This window comes from Dermacentor variabilis, chromosome 3 (genome assembly GCF_050947875.1).
Source record: "Dermacentor variabilis isolate Ectoservices chromosome 3, ASM5094787v1, whole genome shotgun sequence".
NCBI lineage: Eukaryota > Metazoa > Arthropoda > Arachnida > Ixodida > Ixodidae > Dermacentor > Dermacentor variabilis.
In genome coordinates, this window is record NC_134570.1 from 99,137,623 (window position 1) to 99,149,021 (window position 11,399).

The window sequence follows — 11,399 nt, forward strand, 5'->3', positions numbered from 1 at the left end:
GCATGTAAGGTCATATATGATTACACTATTATAACGATTATATATGCCTTAGCTTTGCAAGTTACGCATTTTTGTGCAGATACAATGCATTACACCTTTCGCGTGACAGGGCTGGGGAGCTTAAGTAAAACGTAAGTAACCTTACGTTTTAAAATAAAATAAAGAAAGAACATAACATAATCCTAATCCATAAGAAAGGGGACGCCAAAAACTTTAAAAATTATAGACCGATCAGCTTACTGTCCGTTGCCTACAAACTATTTACTAAGGTAATCGCAAATAGAATCAGGAACACCTTAGACTTCTGTCAAGCAAAGGACCAGGCAGGATTCCGTAAAGCCTACTCAACAATAGATCATATTCACACTATCAATCAGGTGACAGAGAAATGTGCGGAATATAACCAACCCTTATATATAGCTTTCATTGATTACGAGAAAGCGTTTGATTCTGTCGAAACCTCAGCAGTCATGGAGGCATTGCGGAATCAGGGTGTAGACGAGCCGTATGTAAAAATACTGAATGATATCTATAGCGGCTCCACAGCCACCGTAGTCCTCCATAAACAAGCAACAAAATCCCAATAAAGAAAGGCGTCAGGCAGGGAGATACGATATCTCCAATGCTATTCACAGCGTGTTTACAGGAGGTATTCAGAGACCTGGATTGGGAAGAATTGGGGATAAAAGTTAATGGAGAATACCTTAGTAACTTGCGATTCGCTGATGATATTGCCTTACTTAGTAACTCAGGGGACCAATTGCAATGCATGCTCACTGACCTGGAGAGGCAAAGCTGAAGAGTGGGTCTAAAAATTAATCTGCAGAAAACTAAAGTAATGCTTAACAGTCTCGTTAGAGAACAGCAATTTACAATAGGCAGCGAGGTACTGGAAGTCGTAAGGGAATACATCTACTTAGGGCAGGCAGTGACGGCGGATTCGGATCATGAGACGGAAATAATCAGAAGAATAAGAATGGGCTGGGGTGCGTTTGGCAGGCATTCTCAGATCATGAACAGCAGGTTGCCATTATCCCACAAGAGAAAAGTATATAATAGCTGTGTCTTACCAGTACTCACCTACGGGGCAGAAACCTGGAGGCTTACGAAAAGGGTTTTACTCAAATTGAGGACGACGCAACGAGCTAGGGAAAGAAGAATGATAGGTGTAACGTTAAGGGATAAGAAAAGAGCAGATTGGGTGAGGGGACAAACGCGAGTTAATGACATCTTAGTTGAAATCAAGAAAAAGAAAAGGACATGGGCAGGACATGTAATGAGGAGGGAAGATAACCGATGGTCATTAAGGGTTACGGACTGGATCCCAAGGGAAGGGAAGCGTAGCAGGTGGCGGCAGAAAGTTAGGTGGGCGGATGAGATTAAGAAGTTTTCAGGCATGGCATGGCCACAATTAGTACATGACCGAGGTTGTTGGAGAAGTATGGGAGAGGCCTTTGCCCTGCAGTGGCCGTAACCAGGCTGATGATGATGATGAAAGAGAAAATACCTACAGAGATACATACCACTCCTAAGAAAATGCATGGGGAAGTTTATAGAAGGCGGGGGCCAACTAAAATTTGGGTCAACATGAAATTTGCAGTTGGGTCAACTTAAATATTTGGAGATGGGCCAACAGAAATTTTGGAGTGGGCCAATTTCAATTTGGGGTTTGTCAACTTAAACTGTGGGGTTACGCGCTACTACTGCAGCTGGTATGCCCTTTCGACCGCTCTGCTCCGTCGAGGCGTGCTCGTATCCGGTGTTCCTTCTCAACTGGTACAACTGCATTGAAGGGGCCGAATGCGGCACGAAAATCTGACAGTTGGCTGTTAAAGCCTGAGCACTCTTTGCCACCGGAAAAGCCATGGGTAGACGTGCGTAAGCTAGGAAAAGGCAAGTTAGCAAAACTAAGCAAGGACGAGGTCGCACAAGAGCTAAACAATGCTTACGCATCGTCAACATCATCATCCTCATCAGCTTATTTTATGTCCGCTGCAGGACGAGGGCTTCTCCCTGCGATCTCCAATTGCCCCTGTCCTGCGCCAACCGATTCCAGCTAGCACCCGCGAATTTCCTAATTTTGTCGCACCACCTACTCTTCTGCCGTCCTCTACTGCGCTTCCCTTCTCTTAGTACCCATTCTGTCACCCAAATGGTTCAGCGGTTATCTAATCTGCGCATTACATGGCCTGCCCAGCACCATTTTTTTTTCTCTTAATGCCAATTAGAATAACGTCTATACCCGTATGCTCTCTGATCCAAACCGCCCACTATCTGTCTCTTAAAGTTATGCCAACCATACTTCGTTCCATCGCTCTTTGCGTGGTCCTTAAGTTGTTCTCAAGCTCCTTTGTCGGTTTCCAAGTCTCTGCCCCATATGTCAGCAGCGGTAAAATGCACTGATTGTACACCTTCCTTTTCAATGATAACGGTAAGCTTCCAGTCAGGAGCTCACGATGTCTGCCGTAAGCGATCCAACCCATTTTTATTCTTCTGTGAATTTCCTTCTCATGGTCAAGGTTCCCTGTGATTAGTTGACCTAGGTAAACGTACTCCTTCACAGACTATAGAGGCTTACTTGCGATCCGAAACTCTTGTTTCCTTGCTCGGTTATTCATCGTTATCTTTGTTTTTCTGCATATTAATCTTCAACCCTACTCTTACACTCTCCCTGTTAACGTCCTCAATCATTTGTTGTAACTCGTCTGCAGTGTTGCTTAATAGAACAGTGTCATTCGCAAACCGAAGGTTGATGAGGTATTCACCGTTGATCCTTACTCCTAAACTTTCCCAGTTTAATAGCTGGAATACTTCTTCCAAGCACGCAGTGAATAGCATTGGAGAGATTGTGTCTCCTTGTCTGACCCCTTTCCTTATAGGTATCTTCCTACTTTTCTTGTGCGCAATTAAGTTGGCTGTGGAATCTCTGTAGATATTTTCCAGGGTATTTACGTGAGCAGTCTGTACTGCTTGATTACGCAATGCCTCTATGACTGCTGGTATCTCTACTGAATCAAATGCCTTTTTCGTAATCGACGAAAGCCATATAGAGAGGCTTATTGTACTCTGCGGATTTCTGTATAACCTGATTAATGACATGGATGTGATCCATTGTAGAGCATCCCTTCCTGAAGCCAGCCTGTTCCCTTGGTTGACTAAAGTCCAGTGTTGCTCATATTCTAGTGGAGATTATTTTGGGAAATATTTTATATAATACTGGGAGCAGGCATGTACCCAAGGGGGGGCCCGGGGGGGGGGCCCCGAAATTAAGACGCATGCCTCCTCACCCCCCCCTCCCTGCCCACGCCACCACTTCTCACTCACATTTCTAAAGCACCGCCAAATCAACGTTGAGACTTCACAGCTGTTCAGCAGTCAACATTTTGTTGCCTTTTTCACTCCTTTTGTATGGCGGTAGTTATCGGCGTCTCCTGGGATGTGAAGACCAGTTTCCTCATGAATTCGGTGCCCGCGCGATTAACTCGAGATGCATTCAGTTGTCACCGTCTATTCAATGGTCACGCGCATCATTGTTGCTTCGTTAGTTGAAGCTTCTTCGTCTAGACTGATCCAGGGACCAGGAAAGGGATAGAGTTCATGGTCAGCTGGTCTGTATGCACGTGGAACGAGTTGAGGCCAGAGAAAATGCCAATTGCGTTTAACTTTTCTTTTTGTTTCATTATTTCCTCGAGTGACGGCTCGCCGCGACGCTGAGAGATCCTCGGAACCATATACCCGTGATATAGGTTATATGAGGTGGAAAATAAGATCATGCGAGACAGCGTCCATCATCAAACCCTGCAATAACCCTGAAACTCATAGGCAATATGACTGTCACCCGTTAACTCATCTGGTTTTTCCCTCATTGTACAGCGCTTTTCGTGCAAAATTGGCAATTGGAAAGAAGAATCTCAAGGAGTTGAGAAATTAAGCGATCTACTAAGGGAGAGGGCCGAGACAACAGCCAAACAAGAAGGAAAAGCGAAAATTAACAAATTTAGCCATTCTTTATGAAAATATTTATGGATCAACATCTCTTTATTTAAAAAGGAAACAGAGAAAACGCCGCCGGAAGTGGAGGATAATTCTTTATGTTCTGAATGACGCTTCTACAGTTATCATTAGAGCCGCCTAACGTAGCCACTTCCCTGCTGTGCTTATGTAGGTGTTTTTCTAACCTTCCGCGGTGGGCGCAGTATGTCTAAAATCACATCTTCCTGCGCCATACGCGGTTGTACGCGATTGGCGGCCACGCATCGTTACGTAACTTCCCAAATAACAATACGAGTCGGTTGTGGCACTTGTTAGAGCAGTAAACGAGGGATCCAAAAGAACTGTGATTGTTCCGCAAATATATATTTCTGCATAATTCTTCCAGAGTTAATTCAAAAAACGCTACTACAGTCGCATACAACTTAAGTCTGCAATGAAACCCTGCCCACGCCCTCATAACAGCCAGCCACTGATCGTCCGCGAGGCTGCAAATAATTCGTACTTAAAACTCTTTCTGTTACCCAAATAAGGCGGTAACTACAAAAGTTAGCGCGTAATTTTATAGCTTTGCCCTCGCCTATTATAGTGGAATGGCGAATGTCTAATTCCTAATTGAACTGGAATAACATGCTTGCTTCGCTACAACTAATTGTAAAGTTTAACTTCAGTTGGCAGTGAAGTTTCATGAGTAAAGCGGCTGCAGCAGTGAAATGAAGTGCACCCAGACTTTTGAAGACTCCATAGTTTTGTACATGTCCTTTGCACACCTCATTGCTTCTGCCGATGAAAAGACTCTTCAAGAACAGCAGACGCTCCGGAGATGTCAAGTACGGTGCCATTTTGAAAAGGCCGCATGACGACGATATTGTTTTCTTCTGTGATTGGCTGGCGGAGTAACCTAATTCCGAGCAGTCCATGTGCCTTTGTTGCCAACTGCTGTTCTTTTAAGTTCTATTCTACTGAAGTAATCTTTATTTTAAACTTTTGCTTCTTTACTTGCTCTTGGCAGTGATCTTTCAGCGCGTCTTTCCTGCGCAAGTCCAGAACCACGTCAAATGGATATATATATATATATATATATATATATATATATATATATATATATATATATATATATATATATATATATATAATATATATATATAAAGCATTGATTTGTCATGAGATTGGTTGCGAGGAAGTAAAGGAGAGGTGTATCGCACAGGCGTACGTGTAAAATAAGCCTTATTTCATTTCTCTTGTGTGGGTTTATGCGTTTTTATGGCGAATGGTGGGTGTTATTCACATTAGTACTAGTAAACGTACCCCCCCCCCCTCATTTGCAGAGAAAGGATACCTTGGGTTGGGCCCCCCCCGAAAGAAAATCCTGGGTACGTGCCTGACTGGGAGCAGTAAGCTAATGGGCCTATAATTTTTCACTTCTTTAACGTCTCCCTTTTTGTGGATTAGTATAATCTTTGCATTCTTACAGTTTTCTGGGACCCTAATGCTTACGCATTAGCAGACAATTCTCGGAATTTCTGTAGCTTTTTTTAGCCTACCTTTAAAAGAAAAAATTGCGCTCCTGACATCGAATCTATAGTGAATAAAGTTATTTGTCCCAAACAGTATTTTCACAATCTTGCTCTAGAAATGTATCGGTTGGAGTTGTGCATCCAGACAGCCTGCTACCTTGGCCCGCCAACAGCATAAGGGCTTTCGTCCAGATTGACAACCAATGCAAAGAAGAAATCTCTGTGGAAGCTTTCCTTGTTAGAATGAGACGGAGTCAAACCAAGTTGTTTGTGTGCAGTGAACAGCTGTTGGCGGAATAATTTCTACAAGTGCAATGGGTGAAGTGGAGAGGGGCGCGGCTGGGCTTTTGTGCTATCACGGTAATATATACATACAACATGCGAATGCTTGTATAGGCGTGCAGATATACGACGCGGAAGGAGGTGCGCATCTTCTTGTTCAAGGCTGCCCGGTTTAGCGAAGAAGCTCGAATACCGCTCGGCTTGAGAGGCTATTGATGGGACTGGCACCGTTGCGGTATAAATGAGCACGCCTTATTCAATATACATGTACTTCTTAGTGCGACTCGCTTCTGATAAGACATGTGCCAATTTCAAACAGTTCCCATTTTACAGCGAGTTTTTTTGTATCGGATAGAGAAAGCTACATTGTGCCGAATTAAGCGTTCGCGCGATCTCTCTGGTATAATTTCTCCCGCAGTGGGAGATTTTATATAATAGCATGTCAACAGTTCGACGCATTGGATATGCTGTGAAAAGGAAAAAAAAAGTCGGAGGCTTTAATGATGTCCTTGTCACTGAACACGTTTCCTGGAACGCATGTGTGTGTTGTAACGGCGACGACCACTGACTGAGGACCACGGCGCTGACAGCATGACGACTGACGCACTCCTCCGTATATGCCACACTGGTGTGCGTCGCTCCTCAGCAGACCTCTTTGATGCCAACTTGGGTCACTGGGCATGTGTTGTAGGGGATGTGCCGCCTTTCGTAGTAATCATTACAGAATTACTCAGCAACTAGAAGATATATTAATAATAGCTTTAAAGTCGCCAATTATCGCTATAGAATAGATGCACGCCAATTTTCTATTTATTTATTTATTTATTTATTTATTTATTTATTTATTTATTTATTTATTTATGAGCAACGTCATCATATCTAGCCTTATTGCTACACAACCTCACTGTTAACTTTCTCGTGGGCCGGCAAGCAAAACGAAATTAGCGGCTTGGGAGCGGGCTATCCCAAGCGCCGACATGCTTTTATAGGGGAGCATTCAACTGTCTGTGAAAGACGCTTTGAGGCAATTTAAGCGATCTGAACCAATTTACGGTCGTTTGAGCCTTAGCTACTGGCAGAACTATACCTATATTGTGTAAGACGCATCGAGAAGAGGGGCTTATAACGCGCTTCGTGGCGTTCTTAGCAACTCGGCAATTAATTTCAGACGAGAAGATTTGTCTTGCGAGACACAACCGCTTGCACAGACACAAAAAAAAAATGAAAGCAATGACCGACGCGAGTGCAATGCGATAGAGCAAGCAGACGCCATGAGCGCACACCGGATGGATGGATGTTACGAGCGTCCCCTTTGGAAAGGGGTGATGGGTTGCGCCACCAAGCTGTTGATTTTATGCTGCCTAGTCTCCTACCCAGGTAAAAAAAAATTAAAAAATAAATAAAGAACGCACGATGAATTCCCGTAACCAAATTTTCTGACCCCCTATTGTAAACTTTCTCACCCCCTCGTGAACGCGCGGCGCAGCGCCGGTAGCGCCATCTCGTTCATCTGGTGGACACTTCTCCGCAAAAGGGATCCATGCAGCCGTCTCCGCTCACCAAGATGTGCCAGGGCATCAGTGAGAGGGAAAATGACGATTATTGTTGAAGAAAACTGAGGCAAAGTTGCCATCGCTTTAATTTTGCGCCTATACCTCAGCGCCAGGGGCGTAGCCAGGGGGGAGCGCTTATGCTGCTTCAGCCCCGCCCCCCGCCCCCCGAAATTTTTTTTCTTTTGTGCTGTCGTGCCCCACCGACCAAAACCACCCCCACCGTTGGAAAATCATTGTGTATTTTTTTCTAGAATGTCCTTTTCACGCTCGAAAAAACATTTCAGCGCGAACATTGTGAACTCCGGCTGGATTTTGTGGCAACGCCCATAACTCGGCAGTCACATAACGCAGGGAGCCCCATCTGAGCACAAAGCTTCAAGGGCGTTTTGATGGCGAGCGGGCTCGTCGCGGCATTGTGAGGAGGCCGCGGAATTTATGGAGCGCATGGATTTCAATTCTGAAAATTTAGAGGTATAAAGTTCTCACAAGCTTTTGATGGAAAAGGTGCATTGACTTTTCCAAAGTCGTGCTTTAGATTTTGAATGCCGAAATTTTGTGGTTTTAATGTTGTTATAAACATTTGACGCCAAAGGTGCATTGACATTTCTAAACTCGTATATCGGACCATAAAACGAGAAAACCCAATCAACACACTATCAGACAAGTTGACAAAGCACGCAGAGACGTCCGATGAGACGAAGCGTTGTGGTGGTTCCTTTTTGCCGTCATGTCACAGAAAAATAGTATCAACATTTCTTTTCTTCCGCGCCAAAGCATCCATGTTAAGACACCAAAGCCAGCAAAGGTAATTAAGTTCTCATTATTTTTTCTACTTTGACTTTTATTTGCGACGACACATTGAGCCTCTTCAATTTTCTTTTCTTTTCTTTTTTTTTTTTTTTGTTGTTCTCGCTACCTGCGGGCTGCCGGACCCAGCCAGAGCGCATGCGTTTTCCTCGCGTTGCCCTGACCACCGCGCGGCGCACTTCGGTGCGCGTTCGTTTTTCTCTTGCCGAGTGGATTTTCGCCTGGCAGAGTTTTTGGACGGTTTGGTGCAGACAAGGAAAAGAAACAATGCGTGGTCGCTCGCCGCCATCACCGCGGGGACTCGGCGGATCGGAACGCATTCGCATGAGCGCAAGCACTCCGGAAAATTTTGTCTCGCCGGTGTAGGATACCTAGCAGTATGCGTATGGGTCTCTATGGACCAAGCGTCTGCCGTTTTCTTCGACATCCCTTCAGTAGCCACATGAGGTGCCTAATGTAGGCATTCGATTGGGGCGAAGATGCTTTCCTTTGCGTTTTTTTTCCAATTTCAGTGCCACCGCTCTACAAAAGTAAAAAAAAAAAGACATTGTTGCGGCGGAGCGAATTGCCGCATGGTGAAAGTTCGATTTTGTTACTTCTTTATTGCGGAAAGTAATGGGACAAGCAACGCTTCAGCTCCCGGATACACTTATTATATTATTACAATAGCAATTACATGCACACTCCAGGCGTATTCCTGCCATCGCCGTCACCCTCATGTTCCGTATAGTTCAAGGGCGATAACATCGTGACCGCGCGCTGCAGCACCCTCCGGGGAGGGGGGGGGGGGGAGGTTGCTGGCATGGGTGACCCAACTATGGTGGCTCAGTCTTGTGTACGCAAGGAAAAAAAGCGGGGATGAAGCGCACCGCCTCCTGTCGCAAGCGATGCATCAGGAGGAGTGGAGGGGGGGGGGGGGCGTGATCTGTGAATCTTGGTTGCGCAACATGTTTATTTGCCTTGTTTGACGCATTATATACAGTGACTTTTTCTTAGATACGTAGATTTATTGGAAACTTATCAGTATACTTAAATACCTTGTTGCGAGGTTTTGTGTATACGTCCAGTGAACTTTGTTTCCAGTGGCACATTTTTTCCCTTTATCAATCACATTGCGTCTTCGCATTTCTAATGTACGAGGGCGAGTCAAAAGAAAGTGAGTCAACTCAACCCGCGCAATAACGGTTCGGTTCATTATTTGCCATGCGCGTAGCACAAAGGCGCCTCTTATTTACAAAAGTTACACGCAGGTGTGAGGATAATGGCTCTTTAATGCTCTCATGCACTTGGTTCAACATGGTTGCGTGACATGATGGACCCTCCAAAAGTTGAACAGCGTGGTGTTCTGAGGTTTTTGACAGCTGAAGGTGGTTCTCAGAAAGAAATTAGTCGCCGTATGGCTGCCATGTACGTTGAACATTGCATTTCATTGGCCACTGTGAAGCACTGGAGCAAACGGTTCAAAGAAGGACGTGAAAGTTGCAAAGATGATCCAAGACCGGGTCAAAGCCACCGTGCAATCACCCCCAACACAATTGCAAAGGCTGGTGAGCTGGTTAGACAAGAACGAAGCATAAGCATCGATGAATTGGCAGGGCGTGTGAATATCAGTCATGGTTCGGTTCACACCATTATTCGGAACATTTCGGTTATCGGCTCTTGTGTGCGCAATGGATGCCCAAGATGTTGAACCACCGCCAGAAAATGGAGAGATTCGGCGCTGCCTTGACTCATCTAATCCGGTATCACAATAAAGGTGACGACTTTTTGTCTTTAGTTGTGACCATAGATGAATCATGGTGCCACTACTACGATCCTGATACACGACGGCAAAGCTTACAGTGGAAACATTTGAATTCACCACCTCCAAAGAAAGCAAAGGCCGTCATTTCTGCCAGAAAGGTGTCGTTGACTTTCTTCTTCGATCGTTAGGGGCCATCATTGATCGAATTTGCAAACCTGGAGAGACTATGAATAGCTTCCAATATTCTGAAACGCCGGATCGGCTACGTGTCGCAATCAAGAAGAAACGACGTGGAAAATTGAGGAATGGGGTCATCTTGCTCCACGACATTGCCCGTCCCCAGGTCACTGATGTCGTTGATACGAAACTGGCAAAGTTCAAGTGGGAAACGCTACAGCATCCGGCATACAGCCCAGACCTGTCGCCTTGCGATTTCTACTTTTGGGGAAATCGAAAAAAAAAAAACAGCTCAAGGGAAGCAGATTCGTGTCGGATGATGACGTGAAAGAGTCAGGTACAAACTTTTTGAAGCAGCAACTCAAGGAGTTTAATGAGAAGGGAATCACGCGATTCGTCAGTCAGTGGAGACTACTTTAAATAAAGTACCCCGTTTGTCATTTCTTCGCATCGGCTCTCCTTCATTTGACTCGCCCTCGTATATTTTGCATAACTCCTGCTTTCTATATATGCTCTCTGTTGCGACTATAATTTCGGTGCAATTACTTACTATACACGAACAGTGACAGCTGCTCCTACGCAATACAGTGTAACAAAGGACAGCATCATTGAGATTTTTCCCAGGCCGTTGGATATGTATAAAAATGTAAACAAGGTTCTTGAATGACAGTTTCATTAAATTATTCATCCTCAACTTGTTCATTTCATGGCCCTTACATTTTTCATATCAGCGGCGTGCACTGCTTTGCTGGTTTCAAGCTGATATAGTTCTGAAGTTCGTGTGATGTTTTCTTTACTTTTTAAATAGACAGAAAATATGAAAGCATTGAGATCAGTTATTTCTGACACGATTTTTGAGACATACGAGTATATTCTTTTATGATAAAAAAAAACATATTTTACTTGTCTTGACAGTGCGTAGCGTTCAAGCATTCGTTTGCAGCATCTTTGGCAATGGCAATGCAGTTATTATTCATGTATTTGATCCCTCAACAAATTCTATAAGGAAGAGGTCCAGCTGCAATGCGAGACAATTTTTTTTCCCGTTCTTTCCCGTAGTTCGTTCGTTTGGCCGTGCGAACTCGCTGTATTGGAGAGGAACCACAAAAAGAAACCTTCAAAAATTTTGAAAAATATTTTATCGCGAGTACTTCGGTGCGGCGCCAGCGGAACCAAAGCTGCAAGTCTGCCAGCTATCCATATTATGCGGCACAGCGCCTGAGTCTATTTCTGTAGCCACAACCCGCACATGAATTACTACCGTGCAGCGACGCGGCGCGGCGGCTGCAAACGGAGGCCGCTTCGAGCGCTCGCTCCTCAACCGCCATC